Source organism: Helianthus annuus, chromosome 8 (assembly GCF_002127325.2).
Source record: "Helianthus annuus cultivar XRQ/B chromosome 8, HanXRQr2.0-SUNRISE, whole genome shotgun sequence".
NCBI lineage: Eukaryota > Viridiplantae > Streptophyta > Magnoliopsida > Asterales > Asteraceae > Helianthus > Helianthus annuus.
This window is the reverse complement of record NC_035440.2, coordinates 19,851,643-19,875,028: the sequence shown is the minus strand read 5'-3', so window position 1 is coordinate 19,875,028 and position 23,386 is coordinate 19,851,643. Positions and strand designations below refer to the sequence as shown.

The 23,386-nt window shown below is 41.1% G+C and overlaps 1 long non-coding RNA gene across 1 annotated transcript; it reads right to left on the bottom strand.

The window, feature by feature from the left end:
- Nucleotides 1-1,051: 1,051 nt before the first annotated feature.
- Nucleotides 1,052-2,657, bottom strand: LOC110870910. Its single transcript, XR_002553340.2, has 3 exons — nt 2,502-2,657; nt 1,881-1,937; nt 1,052-1,373 (listed from the first exon to the last, which is right to left on the bottom strand). It is a non-coding gene; the product is annotated as an uncharacterized LOC110870910 (long non-coding RNA).
- Nucleotides 2,658-23,386: the final 20,729 nt, after the last annotated feature.

The window sequence follows — 23,386 nt, the reverse complement described above, 5'->3', positions numbered from 1 at the left end:
TTCATCATCCTCGGTGTTAATGGTCACTTCGTGACCACACCGTATACCATTCATCATTCTCGGTATTAACAGTCACTTTGCGACCACACGGCATACCATTAATCATTCCCGGTGTTAACGGTCATTTAGTGACCACACCGCATACCATTTATCATAGGGCATCTTCTTTACCATCATTATTGATAATATCATTATCATCATCATTTACATTCACTGCGTCCGCCATTTACAATTACATACTTTTATTAGATACCATATCATTCATTTCTATATCATTCATGCATTATTTACTTTCAATAATTTATTTCCGTAGGTCACAAAACCATACTATCCTTCATTACGAACATTCTAGACATTTTAATCAAAACATACATTCACTCTTACACTTACTTCTTATTCTTTCGTTCTTTAACTAATAGCCTGCGTGTTAGTCAACTTATATTCATGGTTTCATTAACATTTTGGGGCTTTTTTTTAAGATTAATGAAGGTCCGAAACTGAATTAGAGGCCATGGAATAACAAACGAAACAATTCAGCAAAGTGGACCAGGGAGGGGCGTCGCCGACGGCACTGGGCCGCGTCGCCGACGCACCCCAGATTGTTGCGTCGCTGGACTTGTGCGTAGGCAGGGGGTTAGGCCGTCGGGACACCCAGGTGCGTCGCCGACGCCATAGGGGGTCGTCGCCGACGGGTCTTCTGACCTGCAAACGCTGACTTTTTTTTATCCACATGCTTCGTTCCCGAGCCCCGGTATGACCCGAAAGGTTCCTTGACGTTCCGAAACCTCCCGTAACATCCCGTAATGTTACAACCCAAGTTATTCTAGTGAGTTAACTATAATCCCCTTCCCATTTCTAACTATAAGCATAATCAAAATTTACAATTTACTTACTTGCATAGCGCTTCGGAACGAACACACCTTCATACGAGCTTTCGGTTTGAGTTCAAGCATTTTAACTCTAATGCTTAAATCCCTCAAACCTCGGCTCTGATACCAACTTGAAACGCCCACTTTTTCACATTCGAAAATAATAAATACAACATACTAAATTTAACAAAAATTGGGCATGACCCGTTCGTACTATAAGCAATTCCCTGCTTTTAACAATCACTATTCAAACTAAATTCTACGACACGTTTCAAAAGACATAAAAGTTGTAACCATTCAAGATTCCATCAAAAGCGTTTTGTCCGAACTACCAAAATAAGATTTAAAATCCTAACTTACCTACAAAACATCCTAGACATAAATTTAACATTTACATTATGAAAGTGTTTTGACCCATTTACAAAGACAACTTTAACCGGAAGCGCATAAAGGGCGATGTGGTGTGTTCGATCCAAGCTCGCCATTATCAAGAGTGAGATTCACCTACATCCATAACACAAACTTACAAGTTAGTTCGGTTAAAACATATTACTAATACAATTTGCTTTTCATCATTATTTGACCCGTTACCGGGTCACTATATCTTTACATATTTTCATTCGAACTTCTCATATGACAATTTCGTTTAACGGATATAGCACCATCTTAGTTTCCATCATCATCAATCATCCTATTTTATCCGACCCGTTCTCACGGATCATACTTATTCTTACTTTTTAATTTTTCCATACTTCACTAGCTATCTTAACTTCATAACAATTTCATCTTACTTGACCCGTTTAACTACGGGTCAATACGTCACCAAGAACACCTCATACTCATACTTTAGACCCATTTGTACGGGTCGTCAATAGACTTTTCCCTTTTTCTACTAACAATTCGCATTAAGACATTTTACTATAAATTTCCGCATAAAACAACGAACAATTATTTATATGAAAACTAACACAAAATCTACATTCTACATGAGCGAAGTTCATATGAACTTACTGGAGTCGTGCGCTCCTATTTCCTTTGCTTGGTTTGATTCCCCTCCTTTCTTCGACCCTATAAGGTGCATCACATACGCGTTTAGCTTTCGCGTTATACATCACTTACGCACATTTACAACATTTACCATAATGTTCATTACTCACATTTATTTTTCATATCATCATTAGATCATCAATACTTCAATTTCTCATGTTCATACATAACCAATTCAACTCAAGCATTTCATCGAACACATGGCGTGCGTACTATCTATAAAACATGATGTACAAGTAATTATAGCATATTCATTCTAAATTCATCAATGGATTAACCTAATCTTTCACAATCAATATCATAATCATACTACATATGATTCATATCAAATTACCCATCTAAACACCTTATATAACACGAGTTTAACATCCACATTACACAATTTATCCATAAACTTTACTAAACCTCATTACCTTACAATTTCAAGTGGGTTTTACCCCAAACTACTAATACAATCAAAATAGCACATAATATGACCCCTATTTGTTCATATCATTTAACATTTAGGTTCGATTTCATACACAAATCATAATTTTCACATAACCCACTTCATGAAATTTCATAAGAACATGAAATTAAACTTACTTGGTATCTAATATAGTTAGGAGATATTACTTCCTAACTCATGCACCTTGAATTCAACTTTCAATCCCTTCAATTTGTAGGATTTTTAAGAAGTAGGGTTTCCCCCTTGGCTCCCTCTCTCGTTCGATCGCACACAGCCAGGAACAACACTGGCCTTCTTTTTTTTTATCAAATTTCATTACACATTTACACCTTTAGACCCTTGTCTTTTAAAGTGTGTCCAAATTGTTATTTCCCATACTAACTTGGTCACTTTTCTTTTGGTTAAATTAGTTACATACATATTTTGTGAACTTAGTATCATTTATTTAACTTTTCCCGTGGCATAAATCTCTATTTGTCATTTTCTATTATTTAAGCATCACTACTTTATATTATATTGACATACGAAAATTTGGGGCGTTACAGTTATGGGTCGAGTAGGGGCACCCATGACCCTGAGAAACCCATTACTTCATGTTTTACCGCTTTGGACAGCCAACAGCCAACTTTCTGTCGCTGGGCATCTCTTACGGACCGTATGGCTTAGGCCTTGCGGTCCGTAAGCCATAGGCGGATCACCAGCAATCATTCCCCCCCCCCCCTTACGGTCCGTAAGGCATACCCTTTACGGTCCGTAAGGGGTTAAAATTGTATCTTTTTGAAATGATTACTAAATCTTAGTAATTAATATCGAATCTTTGGTAATTAATAACCTGACCCTTCGGGTTTGAAGGGGTAATTTTTGCAATATGGCCCTTGATTAATTACAGTTAAGGACCTCGCGTTATTTACCCGTATCGTTAAGCCCCCGGTTAATTTATTTATTATCCGGAAAGTCTTAAATTATATTATTGATGCTTTTAACCCTTCTCATACGAATTTGATCACAACTTTCTCGTTTTAAAACGGAACTTCGCGGAATTTATACAGTATATTCTGGTGAGCGTATAATACTGTTACAAAGCCTCGGGAACTTAAAGGGTCACTCAGAGGTATAATTTAAACATGTTGACACGGTTAACCCCTGTAGCTCGTAATCTCTCACTTTCTTTCGCGTTTCGCTTCCGTACGATCCATGATTTATTCGTTTGAAGGTACGAGCATCATTTAGGGTTACTATACAGTATATTTACCCTTTGTTGACATTTATAACCCTCGAATTTACATACTTTCAAGGCTTGTCAAAATTAGTTCTTTATTTAATATCAATGCCACGTGTAATCAAATGACACGTGTTAACACATCATTGGACACAAAAATTCGAGGTGTTACATCCTCACCCCCTTAAAATAAATCTCGACCCGAGATTTACTCAAATAAATAGGGGTACTTTTCTTTCATCGTGGCTTCGACTTCCCACGTATATTCGGGACCTCTACGAGCATCCCATTTGACCTTTACAATTGGTACGTGCTTTCTTCGAAGCTTTTTCACCTGTCGATCTTCAATCGACAAAGGCTTCTCTACAAACTTTAAGCTCTCATCTATATGCACATCTGTGTGTGGGATCACCAATGATTCATCGGCGAAGCACTTCTTGAGATTGCAGATGTGGAACACATTGTGAATTCCATTGAGCTCTTCAGGCAAGTTCAACTTATAGGCAACTGACCCGACACGTTCTGTGACCTCAAAAGGTCCTATGTATCTCGGACTCAGCTTGCCCTTCTTGCCGAAAAGCATCACCCCCTTCCAGGGTGACACTTTAAGCAACACCTTTTCACCTACTTCGAAGTGAAAGTCCTTACGCTTTGGATCAGCGTAGCTCTTCTGCCTATCGCGGGCAGCCTTGAGACGTTCCCGAATCTGAACAATCTTGTCCGTTGTCTGGAAAACTATCTCTGGTCCTGATAATTGGACCTCTCCTACTTCCGCCCAACAAACAGGCGATCTACACTTCCTACCGTATAATGCCTCGAAAGGCGCAGCCTTTATGCTGGTATGGTAGCTGTTATTGTAGGAGAATTCGATTAGGGGTAGGTTCTTATCCCAACTACCGCCTAGATCGATAGCAAATGCTCGCAGCATGTCCTCTAACGTCTGAATAGTACGCTCACTCTGACCGTCTGTCTGAGGATGGTAAGCCGTACTAAAGTTCAAACGTGTGCCCAAAGATTGTTGAAAACTCTTCCAGAAGTGTGACGTGTATCTAGTATCCCTGTCGGAGATAATAGACACAGGTATGCCATGTAAGGCGACAATCTTATCAACATATAACTGGGCCAATGTATCGGAGCTATAAGTCTCCTTGATGGGTAGGAAATGAGCTGATTTAGTCAGCCTATTGACTATGACCCATATTGTGTCGTTTCCTTTCCTGGTTTTTGGTAACTTGGTAATAAAATCCATCGTTACGCATTCCCACTTCCACTCGGGAAGCTCAGGCTGTTGTAGCAAGCCAGACGGCTTTTGGTGCTCGGCTTTGACTTGAGCACAAGTCAAGCACTTTGCTACATGGGCGGCTACAGACTTTTTCAAGCCTATCCACCAATAATTTGCCTTTAAGTCCTGATACATTTTATCTGCTCCAGGATGGACAGAATATTTGGAACTATGGGCTTCCTGGAGGATAACATCTCGTAGTCCTCCATGAATCAGAACCCATATTCGTTCGTTCAATCTAAGGATCCCATCCTTGCTAAGAGTCAACTGTTCTTCAGTTACTCCTAATTTTCCCTTAGGATAATTAGCTTCCAATACAGCCTCTCGCTGTGCAGCTAATATCCTTTCAATCAGGTTGTTCTTGACTTCAATGCTTTTGGCATTGATTCGAATAGGTTTTACCCTTTCTTTTCTGCTCAGGGCATCAGCGACTACATTCGCTTTGCCGGGATGGTACCTGATCTCACAATCATAATCATTCAAGGTTTCCATCCAACGGCGTTGCCTCATGTTCAACTCTTTCTGGTTGAACAGGTGTTGAAGGCTTTTGTGATCAGAATAAATCACAAATTTAATACCATAGAGGTAATGCCTCCACAATTTCAGTGCAAATACAACGGCACCCAATTCCAAGTCGTGGGTGGTGTAATTCTTTTCGTGCACCTTTAATTGTCTTGAAGCATAGGCAATCACCTTGCCTTTCTGCATAAGTACACACCCCATGCCAGTGTGTGATGCATCGCAGTAAACTACGAATTCTTCTGTACCTTCCGGTAGTGTCAACACAGGTGCGTTGCTTAGCTTCTGCTTCAGAATTTCGAAAGATTCTTGCTGCTTTGGGCCCCAAATGAACTTTTCTTTCTTCTTGGTTAGGGAAGTCAAGGGCGCAGCAATCCTCGAGAAATTCTCAATAAATCTCCTGTAGTATCCTGCTAATCCCAGGAAACTACGAATTTCGGTAGGCGTCTTTGGCTCTTGCCAGTTCATGACTGCCTCTACCTTAGCGGGATCCACCTGGATACCACGCTCACTTACAACGTGACCCAAAAATTGAACCTCTCGTAGCCAGAATTCGCATTTCGAGAATTTGGCGTAGAGTTTCTCACGTTGTAGCAATTCGAGAATACAACGGAGGTGTTTCTCGTGGTCAGCTTGGCTTTTGGAATATATAAGGATATCGTCAATGAAGACGATGACAAATTTGTCCAAGTACGGCTTGCAGACGCGATTCATGAGATCCATGAACGCAGCCGGTGCATTTGTGAGCCCAAAAGGCATCACTAGAAACTCGTAATGACCGTAGCGAGTCCTAAATGCTGTCTTTTGCACATCTTCATCTCTGACCTTTAGCTGATGATAGCCCGACCTCAAGTCGATCTTTGAGAAGTAGCTCGCTCCTTGCAGCTGATCGAACAGATCGTCGATCCTTGGCAAAGGATATCTATTCTTTATGGTAACTTTGTTCAGCTCACGATAATCGATGCACAACCGCATCGATCCGTCCTTCTTCTTCACAAATAGGACAGGTGCTCCCCAGGGAGATGAACTAGGTCTGATAAAACCTTTTGCCAACAGTTCATCCAACTGGGTCCTTAATTCCTTCATTTCAGTCGGAGCTAGCCTGTAGGGCGCTCTAGCTATGGGAGCTGCTCCAGGAATGATATCTATTCTGAATTCCACTTGCCTATCTGGGGGTAACCCAGGTAGTTCTTCAGGGAAAACCTCGGGATATTCAGAAATGACAGGAAGATCCTCTATCTTCGGCTTGGGCTCTTCCATTATCACCTGAGCCATGTAAATGATACAGCCCCTTTTCAAACATCTTGAAGCTTTGAGCATAGATACGTCCTCGGGTAATCCATACTGCGTGTCTCCTCGAATGGTAAGCGATTCACCACTCGGAGTCTTTAGCACTATAAGCCTTTTGTTGCAAACGATTTGGGCCTGGTTGTGGGATAACCAGTCCATGCCTAGAACAATGTCGAAACCCGCCAGTTTGAAGGGAAGTAGAGATAGAGGAAAAGAATGGTTCTTAATGGACATTTCACATCCCTCTAGAACAGTGGAGACGGTTTCTATCGTGCCGTCTGCTAACTCTACCTCGTATTTCACATCTAGGGTTTTGATAGGCATATTCAATAGTTTGCAAAATTTTTGGTCTACAAAGGATTTATCAGCGCCTGAATCGAAAAGTACTCTTGCAAATATATTATTTACGAGAAAAGTACCTGTAAGTACATTGTCGTTCAGCACAGCCTCCTTTGCATCCATGCGGAAGACTCTCGCATTCGTCTTCTTGTTCTCTTCCGGTTTCCTGGCATTCTTAGGGCAGTTGCTCTTGATATGCCCCTTTTCATTGCAACCATAGCAGGTTGCGTCCTTGATCTTTTTATAGTCCACTGTCTTATGGTCCTTGGACTTGCATAGTCCACAGGTAAAAGACTTTGGCTGGGACTGTGAATTCGACCCAAACCTACATTTCCCAGAGTGAGGTTTCTGGCAGATTTTGCATTTGGGTCTTTCTCCTGACTGTTGCCCGTCTTTCTTTGCTTCAGCCCCTCTCTTGCCATCACCGTTTCCACGGTGTTTCTTTCCTGACCTTCATGAGGTGTCGTCCTCACGTTTCCTCTTTTCCGCCTCCTTGCTCCTTAGCGTCCTCAGACGGACAGCATCTAAAGTGAGAGACAAGGAGAGGTGAGTCACTGACCTGAAGGTCGTCGGCCGAGAGGCCTTCACACTAGCCTTTATCGCCGGCTCTAATCCCCCAATGAAACGAGCGATTCTTCTGGACTCTGGTGTCACAAGGTACGGAACCAGGCGAGACATCGTATTGAAGCTCGTCAAGTAGGCCTGGCAGTCCAGGTTTGTCATTACCAATGACACAAAATCAGACTCGATCTTCTCCACCTCATGCTGAGGGCAGTAGTTTTCTTTAATGAGAGCAATAAATTCCTCCCATGTCATCTTGTATAGCCCCAGACTTACCTGACGCTTGTACCAACGCTCTCCACCATGCTAGGGCCTCGCCCTTAAACGACTGTGACACAAACTTCACCACATCCTTCTCCGCACACCCACTGATGTCCACAATAGTGTCCATCTCATCCAGCCAGGTGATACAATCAACAACACCCTTTTCCCCTGTGAATTCCCGGGGTTTACAAGACACGAAGTACTTGTAGGTGCAACCCTTGGCACCGGATGCATCAGTATATTCCCTATCACGACGAACACTGTTCTCAGCGGATGAGTGATTGTCGTCATCTTTCTTGGGTTTGGAGAGTGGTTTGGATTGTGACTTTGGTTTGGAGGGTGGTTTTGATACAGTTCTGCTTTGAGACTCAGTATATTGACGATCAAGAGCTGCCTGAACAGCGTTGTCAATCAGAGCCTTTAACTGTGCGCCTGTCAGATGCACTTGCGCATTATCATAGTCATCTTCGTTTGTATGGCTGTTCTCTCCATCGGGATCCGCCATTGTAACTTGTATCTGTTACAGAAGATAACAAAATTTTATTTAGAAGCTTATTATGGAATTGTCTTTTATGACAATCCGTTAACCATGGTAACAGAGGCCATATCTGGTTAACTTATTACTCACTTAGTGTTAGGATTTGAATATATCCTATTTTAGCTATAACAATAATATTGGCGGCACAAAGCCTAATCACGAGGATGTTTTATAATATTAGCCGAGATTTCAGAGAATCAAAGGCATAGAGGTTTGAACCATAGTTATTTTACCCCTTTCTGACAGGGAGACATAGACCACCACTGTCTTTTGTCCTTATAAGACAATTATTATGGCCCATAGGCACTACATCACTAATGGATGTTTTAATAAGGTTGGCCCGTAGGCACTACATCACTAATGGATGTTTTATAAAATTGGCCCGTAGGCACTACATCACTAATGGATGTTTTATAAATGATTATCTTTATTGATGATTTAACCCATGATTTATAAATCATTTATTTGGGTTTTGTAATCCCTTAAAGGATTATTGTATAAGAATGACGTGTGTGATTTTAACGAATCACATCTGCCATGATTGTTAACATGCTTACAGAGGTTAACAGGGAATCAGAATCTTTTAATTAGGTCTTACCATCTTGGCCGGATCTTAAAAGACACCTGGCTAGGTTTCACTCTAAGATTCTTTATTTTGGCAGATCAAATTAAAAGGAACGGTTTTGATTTATTTCATATATAGTAATCGCAAAATGAAATTCATAACATAATATTCCAAAATTTTAATATGATTACACACCGCCCTAAACGGGACTTTTAAGTAGTACATACCTACATAGAGGTTTAAAATAAGTGACAAGTCCACGCAGGGACTAATATAAGATAAGTGTCCATGCAAGGACTAAAAGATAAGTCCACGTAGGGACTGAAATACGATAAATGTCCACGCAGGGACTTCTTTTAAAATAAACATTACATTAGAACTTTCATAAGGACTAATGGTCACGTTTCTTCTTCTTGCCCTTTAGTAGGTTTGCTAAGCCCTTGAGGAATCCTCGATGGCTCTTACGTTCTTCCTCAAATTCTCTCTCCACACGGCTCAAACGGTGGAGTATTTCTTCTTGTTCGGGAGGAGAGAAACGTGGTTGTGGCGCCTGTTGCGGAACTGGAGGTCTGGGAGGTGCTGGATACCCATGAGCTGAGTAGTCCGGTGCTCCCATGTCCCCATGAGCTCCGTCAGGATAGCGTGCATTATACCTAGCCGACACCACATATGGGTCGCGCTCATAATTGTAGTTGTAATGTGCTTGTGATGACGGTTCGAACGGGTTGTAAGCCGTTGGACCCGTGTAAGCAGGTATGGGTTGGTCATACCCAAATGGTGGCGAATTTGGTGCAGCTGGTGCGGAGTTCGCCTCCTGTATAGGACTTGAAGGTCCTTCTTCTTGTAGTGGCGGGTAGTGGCTACTACTAGAGTGTCGAGGGGTGCTGAAGTGGAAATCCCCTCCTCCTCGTGTGGACATACGAGCATTTGTCCTCCTACGCCTTGGCGGATCAGGCATTACTGGCTGTACCGGTGGCGGAGGTGGTGGCGTAACTGCCACAAAGCGTGAATCCTCGGAAGGATCTTGCGGATGTCGCGGTTGTTGTGATGTCTGCTGAGGTGGTGTGTAGTACCACTCATGTCGGTCGAACAACGCTTGAAAGCTATCAGGTCCCTGATAGGGCGTGCCATGGAAGGATGACCCATCAGAGACTTCTATTGGGTGCGTGGGCGTACCACGAGCAGGTTCTGTCGGATCAGTATCCTCGTCCATATGATCTTCGGAGAAGTGATCTTGCGGCCCTAATGGAACAAAGCCTGAAGGTTCCTGGATGTAGTCAGCTGGATTAAACTGACATCTGAAGTATGGAGTAGGGTCGTCAAAATTTCGGTGTGATACCGAACGTTGTAGAGGTATGAAGGAGGGTTGCGGGTTATTGGGATCATTCTCGGAATTTGGCCCGAATGAGTGCCGGTATGATGGCGTCGAGCTGTGCGAGGTGGAATGCCTCGCAGGTTCATAAAGGTCTCTTCGCCTCTGCGGTTCTTCACTCCTTGTAGTTGAAGGAGCTCGCGTATTTGAAGGCCCGGCTTCGTGATCGTGGTGAGTAACGATCTCTCCTCTGCCTCTTCTTCCCCTTCCTCTACCTCGGAAAATCACTGGCGGCATATTTCCTGCTTTATAAAACTTTAAATACCAATAATAAAAGAAAAAGACAAAATTGGAATAACAATTCGAATCTGTCCTATGTTCTTGTCTAAACTCAAGTATGTGCAATTGTGTCACTGAGATTAAACACATTAGGATAGTGTTTAATTCACTCAATGTTGGCTCTGATACCAACCTGTCACACCCCGTTTTCCACGTGTATCACCGGTGGGCCCGGTGGGGGATTACCGTGACGTAGTTGGCAACAATATAGTCAAACCACACAATTATATGAATGCACAGCGGAAGCATAAAGATAAATATAATTCAACCTTTTGAATGTAATATCAAGTGTATTACAGAAGTCGAATTGTATCCACAGGGGATCATAAATAAAATAAAGTATTGTTCAGTCCGATACAGCATCAAGTTTGCGAGACTATTCGTGATGCTAGGAAGCTATTACCAGCCAAATTTCGTGTAGTACCTGCACTTAATCTTTTGCGGAAAATACGTCAGTTTACACTGGTAAATACGTTCAACTGACACATTTGAAAATGTTTATTAAAATTGATTTGAATGCACGAGGCACAAACTCTTTTATAACTTGGGAAAATTATTAAAATCTTGTGAACGAATTACATGTCCTTTTATGCGTTCAGTAGCCCGGATCCTGTCCGGGTTAAAGATTAATAGACACACCACATTGCGTAAAACCGTGGTGTAAAAACCAACGGCTACGTCTTTTAATAATAATAATGTCGACATAATATACCGGGTGTACGCCTACACCGGGATGTCGAGGTCGTGGCCATTTCGTAAAATGATGCCAAGGATATCCGGGACAACGGTCATTAACCCCCCAAAGGCTTTTAAGTAACAAGACTGTTTAAATGAGCCGATCACATTATCAATTAACCACCTAAGCGATGGAAGATATGATGCTCAATCAAGCGGTATTAATATACCGTATCCCAAGCCCGTATAAGGGAAAATAAGTTAAAAGTATTTACCTTTGCAAGTATATTCCTTAATGGATTACGTCACAGATAGCTTTTACTGGGGCTCCTATTCTGGAACGAAGGTTTTAATTAACCTATTAGAATCCTAACGGGTCTTTATATTAGCCGTAGCCTAGACCGGTCGGTTTCAAAAGATAGATATGGTTTAACCGCGCGGAAAGGCGGAAACCGAGAATGGAGTGTGATTCTGACCCAACAAGTTCAGAGACTTGTTTTATATGGGTTTAAGGTTCACACTCTGGATTTTGGGGTCACAATGATATAATTTGACCCATATCGGCTAATTTACGAAAACTAGTTTCATAAGCCGAACCGTGCGCGCATTAGGCGAAACGGTTAACCATGAGAGTCCTACGCTTATTTCCTAAGTCAATATGCCTTAAAGAGGTTGTGGTATCAGTAGGATACCTTCCGTGATGCCCGTAACTAGTTTTAGTTAATATATCGCCCCGTAGGGGTTTTTCGGTCATTTTAAAGACCTTTAAAGAGCCTTTTGAGTTCTACAGGAAATCCGAGTTTCCCGAATAGTATATAAAGTCTAAAATACTTTATTTATTATTTAAAATCAGTAGCAACTGGAATTGGGTCAAAAGACCTTGTAGAACTCAAGTTTTGGCCGAAAAGGGCATATTCGGTATTTACCGAACCGTAGCCATAACCGCAGGTTATGAGCAAGGTAAAAATTATTAAAAATCTTTAAAATTCCAAAAATATTATTTTACAATAGTGGGTAAAAGTTTTGGTGACGAAATCTTGGTTTAAATAGGCGTTATGCTAATTGCGCCGTTTATTACAAAAGTTTACTTTAATTGCGCTATTTAGCATAACTCCCATTCTAGACCTCGGGTTGACGTGAAACTTTAAGGACATGCTTATAATTTAGTAAGCAAGGTTATGGTCCGTTCACTTGTCCGAAATACTCGTTTTATTTTAAAAAGGGCGTTACGGTCAACTTTTAGGCGATTAACGGAAATGCGTAAAAGACTCGGACAACAATGAACCGGTCACAGAGGGTTATACCATCATGTAACCTGGTCCTAAGAGAGTCCTAAGGCATATCTATACCTCACTAAAACGGGTCAGAACTGAAGTCAAAGCAAAAGTCAAACTTTTGCGACATTCGGCTCCGAACCGGTTCAATATAGCAAATGGTCGATTCAAACGAGAGTAAACAAGTTTATATACTTAATATCATAGTTTATGAGTGTCTAAACAGGTTGCATATCATTTATATCACAGATTATGCAAGAATCGCAAAAATAGCTTTTTGTTGACTTTTTAAGCATTCGTTTGACTCGACATTTGAGCTAGTTAGAGTGGTGATCAGAGGGAACCCTTTTAGGGGTTTATTACCCACATAAATACCAACTCATAACTACTTTTGATCCGTCATAAGACTGAGCCATTACGGATTTATTTTGAAGTCAAACCGCAGTTACGACGGTTTGGTTTTTAGCTACATTACTAAGTAAAATTGAACCACAAAGGATCTAAACGACTTACAGAAGCTTAGGCTTGCTTAGAGAACAAAGAAGAACACTTGGGAACTTTTGAAGTGACCAGAGAAGTGTTTTTGAGTTGTGATGAACTTATGCACACAATGTGCTTATTTATAGTGCAAGAAGGGCTTTAAGATCATCACAACACACTCTACAAGTGACCATGGATGAATGGCAGGTGGCCTAGAGAGTTATGGGTCGAGTAGGGGGCACCCATGACCCTGAGAAACCCATTACTTCATGTTTTACCGCTTTGGACAGCCAACAGCCAACTTTCTGTCGCTGGGCATCTCTTACGGACCGTGTGGCTTAGGCCTTGCGGTCCGTAAGCCATAGGCGGATCACCAGCAATCATTCCCCCCCTTACGGTCCGTAAGGCATACCCTTTACGGTCCGTAAGGGGTTAAAATTGTATCTTTTTGAAATGATTACTAAATCTTAGTAATTAATATCGAATCTTTGGTAATTAAGAACCTGACCCTTCGGGTTTGAAGGGGTAACTTTGCGATATGGCCCTTGATTAATTACAGTTAAGGACCTCGCGTTATTTACCCGTATCGTTAAGCCCCCGGTTAATTTATTTATTATCCGGAAAGTCTTAAATTATATTATTGATGCTTTTAACCCTTCTCATACGAATTTGATCACAACTTTCTCGTTTTAAAACGGAACTTCGCGGAATTTATACAGTATATTCTGGTGAGCGTATAATACTGTTACAAAGCCTCGGGAACATTAAAGGGTCACTCAGAGGTATAATTTAAACATGTTGACACGGTTAACCCCTGTAGCTCGTAATCTCTCACTTTCTTTCGCGTTTCGCTTCCGTACGATCCATGATTTATTCGTTTGAAGGTACGAGCATCATTTAGGGTTACTATACAGTATATTTACCCTTTGTTGACATTTATAACCCTCGAATTTACATACTTTCAAGGCTTGTCAAAATTAGTTCTTTATTTAATATCAATGCCACGTGTAATCAAATGACACGTGTTAACACATCATTGGACACAAAAATTCGAGGTGTTACAATCACCCCCTTCCAGGGTGATACTTTAAGCAACACTTTTTCACCTACTTCGAAGTGAAAATCTTTACGCTTTGGATCAGTGTAACTCTTCTGCCTATCTCGGGCAGCTTTGAGACGGTCTCGAATCTGGACAATCTTGTCTGTCGTCTTGAAGACTATCTCTGGTCCCGATAATTGGACATCTCCAACTTCCGCCCAACAAACAGGCGATCTACACTTTCTACCGTATAATACCTCGAAGGGCGCAACCTTAATGCTGGTATGGTAGCTATTGTTGTAGGAGAATTCGATTAGTGGCAGGTTCTTATCCCAACTACCACCCAAATCGATAGCACATGCACGTAGCATGTCTTCCAACGTCTGAATAGTACGCTCACTCTGACCGTCTGTCTGAGGATGGTAAGCCGTACTAAAATTCAAACGTGTGCCCAAAGATTGCTGGAAGCTTTTCTAGAAATGAGACGTGTATCTAGTATCTCGGTCAGAGATAATAGACACAGGTATGCCATGCAAGGCTACAATCTTATCAACGTATAACTGGGCTAACATGTCGGAGCTTTAAGTCTCCTTGATGGGTAAGAAATGTGCTGACTTAGTCAGTCTATCAACTATAACCCATATTGTATCATTTCCTTTCCTTGTCTTGGGTAACTTGGTAATAAAATCCATAGTTACACATTCCCACTTCCATTCGGGAAGTTCAGGCTGTTGTAGCAAGCCTGACGGCTTTTGATGCTCAGCCTTGACTTGCGCACAAGTTAAGCATTTGGCTACATAAGCGGCTACAAACTTTTTTAAGCCTATCCACCAATAATTTGCCTTTAGATCCTGATACATCTTATCAGCTCCCGGGTGAACAGAATATTTGGAACTATGGGCTTCCTGGAGGATAACATCTCGTAGTCCTCCGTAAATTGGAACCCATATTCGTCCATTTAATCGTAATATTCTGTCCTTGCTAAGAGTTAACTGCTCCTCAGTTACTCCTAGCTTTTCTTTAGGATAGTTAGCTTCCAATACAGCTTCTCTCTGTGCAGCTAACAAGCTTTCAATCAAATTATTCTTTACTTCAATGCTCTTGGCATTGATTCGGATGGGTTTCACCCTTTCCTTTCTACTCAGGGCATCAGCGACTACATTCGCCTTGCCGGGATGATAACTGATTTCACAATCATAATCATTTAGAGTCTCCATCCAACGGCGCTGCCTCATGTTTAATTCCTTCTGATTAAACAGATGTTGAAGGCTCTTATGATCTGAATAGATCACAAACTTGATACCATACAGATAATGCCTCCACAGTTTTAGTGCGAACACAACGGCACCCAGCTCCAAGTCATGGGTGGTGTAATTTTTCTCATGCACCTTTAACTGTCTTGAAGCATAGGCAATAACTTTGCCTTTCTGCATAAGTACGCATCCCATGCCAGTGTGCGATGCATCGCAGTAAACTACGAACTCTTCGGTACCTTCAGGCAATGTTAGCACAGGAGCGTTGCTCAACTTTTGCTTCAGAATATCAAAGGACTCTTGCTGCTTAGGGCCCCAAACGAACTTTACTTTCTTCTTAGTCAAGGAGGTTAAGGGCGCAGCAATCCTTGAAAAATTTTCAATGAATCGCCTGTAGTATCCTGCTAACCCCAGGAAACTACGAATCTCTGTAGGCGTCTTTGGCTCTTGCCAATTCATGACAGCTTCTACTTTAGCGGGATCCACTTGGATACCACGCTCGCTGACAACATGTCCAAGAAGTTGGACTTCTCGAAGCCAGAATTCGCACTTAGAGAATTTGGCATAGAGTTTCTCATGATGTAGGAGTTTGAGAATACAGGGAAGGTGTTTCTCATGGCCAGCTCGGTTCTTCGAGTAGATAAGAATATCGTCAATGAAAACGATGACGGATTTTTCTAAGTACGGCTTGCAAACGCGATTCATGAGATCCATGAATGCGGCCGGTGCATTAGTGAGCCCAAAAGGCATCACTAGGAACTCGTAGTGACCATAACGAGTCCTAAATGCAGTTTTATGTACGTCTTCATATCTGACTTTCAGTTGATGGTAGCCTGACCTCAAGTCAATCTTCGAGAAATAACTTGCCCCTTGTAACTGATCGAACAAATCGTCGATCCTCGGCAAGGGATACCTATTCTTTATCGTGACTTTATTAAGCTCGCGATAATCGATGCACAGACACATCGATCCGTCTTTCTTCTTGACAAACAGGACAGGTGCTCCCCAAGGAGACGAACTAGGTTTGATGAAACCTTTAGCTAGCAGTTCATCCAGTTGGGTCCTCAACTCCTTCATTTCGGTTGGTGCTAGCCTGTAAGGCGCTCGAGCAACAGGTGCTGCTCCAGGGATGATATCGATCCTGAATTCCACTTGCCTATCTGGTGGCAAACCAGGTAGATCTTCAGGGAAAACTTCTGGATATTCCGAAATGACGGGGATGTCTAATATCACCTGTGCCATGTAAATGACACAACCCTTCTTTAAACATTTTGAAGCCTTGAGCATAGTCACTTGCTCAGGCAATCCATACTGGGTGTCTCCCCGAATGGTAAGCGATTCACCAGACGGAGTCTTTATCACCACTTGCTTTCTGTTGCAGACGATTTGGGCCTGGTTGTGAGATAACCAGTCCATACCCAGAACTATGTCAAAACCAGCCAATTTAAAGGGAAGTGGAGATAGAGGAAAAGAGTGGTTCTTAATGGATATCACACATCCATCTAACACAGTGGAGACGGTTTCTATGGTGCCATCTGCTAGCTCTACCTCATAATTCACATTTAAGGTTTTGACAGGCATATTCGGCAATTTGCAAAATTTATGATCTACGAAAGACTTATCAGCGCCCGAATCAAAAAGTACTCTTGCAAAGATATCATTTACGAGGAAAGTACCTGTGATCACGTTATCATCTAGCACTGCTTCTTTCGCATCCATCCTGAAGACTCTCGCATTGGTCTTCTTGGTCTCTTCAGGCTTCTTGGCATTTTTAGGGCAGTTGGTTCTAATGTGCCCCTTCTCGTTGCAACTGTAGCAAGTTGTATCCTTTATCTTTTTGCAATCCAAGGTCTTGTGGTCCTTGGACTTGCATAACCCGCAAGCAAATGACTTTGACTGAGTATGCGAGTTCGATTTGAGTCTACACTTTCCAAAGTGATGTCTCTTGCAATTCTTGCACTTGGGCTTCTCACCAGATTGATGCTGTCACACCCCTATTTTCCACGTGTCACCGGTGGGCCCGGTGGGGGTTCCGTGACGTAGTTGATATCGTTATAGTCAAACATACAATAATCAAATGCACAGCGGAAGCAAAAGAAAGATTTATTTCAACTTAAATTATTGTAATATTCAAGTATCACAAAATGTCGAAATAGATCCACAGGCAGATTCAAACAAAAAGGAAACTTCATTTCAACAGACTTCATGCATCCTAAGCTTGCGAGACTTCTATGGATGCTTAAGGAGTGACCAGCCTATTACGCGTAGTACCTGCACTTAGCCTTTTTTGGAAAATACGTCAGTTTACACTGGTAAATACAATTGAACTGACTCATTTTGAAAATGTTTAAAATTGATTTAAATGCCCGTGGCATAAAACTTTTTATAACTTGGGATAATTATTTGCTTAATAATCTTGTAAAAGAATTACATGTTCGTTATGCGTTCAGTGGCCCGGGTCGTGCCGGGTTAAAGTTCAATAGACACACCACTTAATATAATTCCGTCGCAAGACTTCTCTCGGCCGACGATTATACAATAATGAAATGCACAATGGGTGTACGCCTACACCCGTGTACTAAGGTCGTGGCCATTCTTTGAATGATGCCAAGGATATCCGGCACATAGTCATTAAACCCCCAAAGGCGTTAAACAAACAAAACAACATTTTTAAACGGGTTAATTTGACAACACTTAGCCATCAACTGGTTAAGGTCAATTCCCCGACCAAGCGGTATTTTATATACCGTACCCCAAGCCCGTATAGGGAAAATAAGTTAAACGTATTTACCTGAGCAAAGTATAATTCAAATACAGCGAGTGCACGTAGCTTTTACTGGGCTCCTAGATCTGGAAATTAAGGTTTTAATAACCTATTAGAATTCTAACGGGTCTTAAGCTTAGACCGGTTAGTTAAAAAGGAAGATTACGGTTTTAAACGCACAATAAGGCGAAGACCGTTTTAGAATGTGGTTTTGACCCAACAAGCTTGCATACTTGTTTAATATGGGTAATATAATCACATTCTGGATTTTGAGACCGAAAAGATATGGTTTGACCCGTTTCGGTTAAAATGGCCAAACTAGTCACATAAGCCGATCCGAACGCGTATAATGCGTAACGAGTAACCATAAGAGTCAAATACAAGTTTCTGAAGTCAATATGTTTAAAATATGTTGTGATATCAGAATGATACCTTCCATTATGCCCCAAATGATTTTAAACCAAAGCTATGCCTCATAAGGGCGTTTTGGTCATTTTATAAGGTGTAAAAGGGTTAAAATAATAACCTGAGTTACAGGTCTGAATAAATTAGTAAATATGCTTAATTTACTAAGTTATAACAGTAGGGTATCAAATTTATGTGAAATTTATTATCTTTAACCTTACTATGCACCGTAGGGGCATTTTGGTAATTTCACATGTGCCTAAAAGGTCAATTCTGGAATTCTGAGTTCAAAACATTTGCCTACTGTTAAAAATATAAAATTTCACTGATTATATCAGTAGGTTCAATCCTTTAAGCTTAATAAGGTTCTAGTGCATACTTATGCGTTAAAAATGCTTAAAAAGGCGATTTGGAGCCATTTCCGGGTTTTCTGTAAAAAGCTGATATTTTTAATATTCCAGAAGGCTGAAAATAATTTATTTATCATAACAAATCAGTAGAAATTGGTTTGAGGTCAAAAGGATTTGTAAAACTCATTTTATGGCTAAAAGGGCAAAACCGACATAAACCGAATTAATCTTAGAACACTAAGTTATGCTCAGCCTAAAAATAAATAAAAATCACCAAAAATCCCAAAATATTATTTTATAACAGTGGGTAAAAATTTTGGTATGAAAATTTGGTTTTTGATAGGCTATACGTAATTTACGCCATTTAATTAGTAAAGAAGCTCTTAATTACGCTATTGAGCATAACTCTTAATCTAGACCTCAAACTGACTTCAAATTTTTGGTGCAAGTTTATAAATCAGTAGCTAAGGTGCCTATCCTTTTACATTTTCAAAAATCACATTTAAAGGTCAAATGGGCATAATGGTCAACATATAAGCGATTAACGGAAACATGCATGTGAATAGGATATCTAATGAACCAAGTATTATAATCTCAGAGAGTTATACTAACATGCAAATAGGTCCAAAAGAAGCTCTAAGGCAATCCTAATCTTGGTTTAAACGGGTCAGAACTGATAGTCAAAGCAATAGTCAAACTTTGGGACTTTTGGTTCCAAACCGAGCCTAAACTGAAAATTGTCGAGTTGAACATGTTGGAACATGTTCTTACATTAATTACCAAGTTATTTTAATGATCAAACAGGTTGCATGTACCCTACATTGCTAATTATGCATTAATTCACAAATAACCTTTATGTTGACTTTTTATAATAAGCTTTGACTCGACAATTAGCATAGTTATAGTGGGAATCTGGAAATACCCTTTTAAGGGTCTGTTACCCACATAATTACCTACTTAAAGGTACTTTTAATTCGTGATTTGACAGAGCACATTTTAATTAATCACGAAGTCAAACCTTAATTACGAAGGTTTGACTTTTAGCTAATTAACTAAGCTAAAACGAATTTGGAAGGGTTAAGGACACTTACAAGAGTCCTAATTAGGATTAGGGATGCTAAGGATGAGTGCTTGCTGTCCAGAGAGCTCCAGGAGTTGAGTTGTGAACACTTTGCAAATGAATGCACAAATGGTTACAACATTAGGCTCCTTATATAACAATTTTAAGTCCCTTAGATGATGCCAAACAAGTCTATGGATGATTCAAGATCATTACAGGTGCCCCCTATGCATGAAATACCATTGGGGCAGCCCCTGGTATATAAAACAAGCATTCTAAGTCGGTTAACAGCCTTAACAGGCACCTGTCCACGTTTTTCTGTTACTGGCACCCTGACGCGGCCCGCTTGAGGTTACAGGGAATTCTAATGCGGGCCGCCTAGACCGGCAAAACCTGCCAAACAAGTTTCAAAGTTTGCATTTTCAGTCCCTGGTCCTTTGTAACGTGGTTTTAAGTCCCTTATTTGCATTTTCAGCCCTCTAACTTGATTTTTAAGGGCCTTGGGACTTTTACTAACTTGGTTAAGTCATTGACTAACCTTGTAACCACTCATAAGGCCATAGAATTCAATGTTGACGCTTTTAACCCCTCGAACACGAATTTGATCATAACTTTCTCATACGATAACGAAACTTTATGAAATTTTAACCACATATTCTAGTGAGTATATTTTATCATTACAAAGCTTCGGGTCTGCCAAAAGGTCACTCAGAGGTATACTTTGCACATGTTGACACTTTTAGCCCCTGTAGTTTGTAATTCCTCACTTTCTTTCATGTTTAGCTTCGTATGATCCATGATTCATTCGTTGGAAGGTATAAACATTATGTAGGGCTATTTTAGAATATATTTATCCATTGTTGACACTTTGGACCCTTATATTCACATAGTTTCCCCGTTTGTCAACTTTAGTCCCTCCAAAGTATTCTTTCTCACGTTCAGAGCTTATGATACGTGTTTATACATTATTGGACATAAATTTTCAAGGTGTTACATCCTCACCCCCTTAAAAGAAATCTCGTCCTCGAGATTTAAGGAAACAGATGAGGGTATTTCTCTTTCATTGAGGATTCTAGCTCCCACGTGTATTCAGGACCTCTGCGGGCGTCCCACTTCACCTTGACAATAGGCACAAGCTTTCTTCGAAGGTTCTTTACCTGTCGATCCTCAATCGACACAGGTTTTTCCACAAATTTTAAGCTCTCGTCTATATGCACATCTGTGTGTGGTATGACTAGCGACTCATCAGCCAGACATTTCTTCAGATTGCAGACGTGAAATACATTATGAATACCATCGAGCTCTTCGGGTAAGTTTAACTTGTAAGACACTGATCCTACACATTCGATGATCTCGAATGGTCCTATATACCTTGGGCTTAACTTACCTTTCATACCAAATCGCATCACCCCTTTCCAAGGTGATACTTTGAGCAAAACTTTATCGCCAACCTCAAACTTGAGAGGTTTTCGCCTCTCATCTGCATAGCTCTTCTGCCTGTCTCGAGCAGCTTTCAGGCGGTCGCGAATTTGGACAATCTTGTCCGTTGTCTCGAAGACTAAGTCAGGACCTGATAATTGAGTATCCCCTACTTCTGCCCAGCAAATGGGCGTTCTGCACTTTCTACCATATAGTGCCTCGAAAGGCGCAGCCTGGATGCTGGTATGGTAGCTATTATTGTAGGAGAACTCGACCAATGGTAGGTGCCTGTCCCAACTACCTCCTAGATCAATTACACATGCACGCAGCATATCTTCCAACGTTTGAATAGTACGCTCACTCTGCCCATCCGTCTAAGGATGGTAAGCTGTACTGAAATTCAATTGAGTGCCCAGAGACTGTTGGAAACTCTTCCAGAAATGAGATGTGTATCTAGTATCCCTATCCGAGATAATAGATACTGGTACGCCATGCAAGGATACAATCTTATCCACGTACAGTTGGGCTAACATGTCAGAGCTGAAGGTCTCTTTAATGGGCAGGAAATGTGCTGACTTAGTCACTCTATCAACTATGACCCATATAGTATCATTTCCCTTTGGTGTCTTAGGTAATTTGGTGATGAAATCCATCTTCACCATTTCCCATTTCCAAGTGGGAATCTTAGGCTGTTGCAGCAAACCAGACGGCTTCTGATGTTCAGCCTTGACTTTAGCACACGTCAAGCATTTAGCTACATAAGCAGCTATAGACTTTTTCAAGCCTATCCACCAATAATTTGCCTTTAAATCCTGGTACATCTTATCAGCTCCAGGATGAACGGAATACTTGGAACTGTGGGCTTCTTTGAGGATAACATCCCGTAGTCCTCCATATATAGGAACCCATATTCGTCCATTCAATCTCAACATTCCGTCCTTATCGTAGGACAACTGTTCTTCAGTCACTCCTAATTTTTCCTCAGGATAGTTAGCTTCCAACACAGCTTCCTTTTGTGCAGCTAACAACCTTTCATTCAAACTATTCTTAATTTCAATGCTCTTGGCATTGATCCTTATCGGCTTCACTCTTTCCTTCCTGCTCAAGGCATCTGCGACTACATTGGCCTTGCCTGGATGGTATCTTATTTCACAATCATAATCGTTCAAGGTTTCCATCCATCGTCGTTGCCTCATGTTCAAATCTTTATGATTGAACAGGTGTTGAAGGCTCTTGTGGTCAGAATAGATCACGCACTTTGTTTCATATAGGTAATGCCTCCAAAGCTTAAGTGCAAATACAACGGCACCCAATTCCAAGTCATGGGTGGTGTAATTCTTCTCGTGCACCTTTAGTTGACGTGAAGCGTAAGCAATGACCTTGCCCTTTTGCATTAACACGCAACCCATTCCGGTGTGTGATGCATCACAATACACTACAAATTCTTCAATGCCTTCAGGTAGAGTCAGCACTGGAGCGTTACTTAACTTCTGCTTCAAGATATCAAAAGATTCTTGCTGCTTAGGCCCCCAATTAAACTTAATGTTCTTACGCGTTAACGAAGTTAGAAGTTTTCAATAAAACGCCTATAGTATCCAGCCAAACCTAGGAAGCTACGAATCTCTGAAGGTGTCTTTGGCTCTTGTCAGTTTATAATAGCTTCTATCTTTGCGGGATCCACTTGAATTCCACGTTCGCTCACAACATGTCCAAGGAACTGGACTTCGCGAAGCCAAAACTCACACTTTGAAAACTTGGCATAGAGCTTCTCTTGATGGAGCAGCTTAAGAATGCACCGAAGATGCTTCTCATGGTCAGCTTGGTTCTTCGAGTGGATGAGGATGTCATCGATGAAGACGATGACAAATTTATCCAGATAAGGCTTGCATACGCGATTCATGAGATCCATGAATGCGGCAGGTGCGTTCGTGAGCCCAAAAGGCATCACTAGGAACTCGTAATGACCATAACGAGTCCTAAACGCGGTCTTATGTACATCCTCCTCTTTGACCTTCAGTTGATGATAGCCTGACCTGATATCTATCTTGGAAAAGCAACTCGCTCCCTGTAGCTAG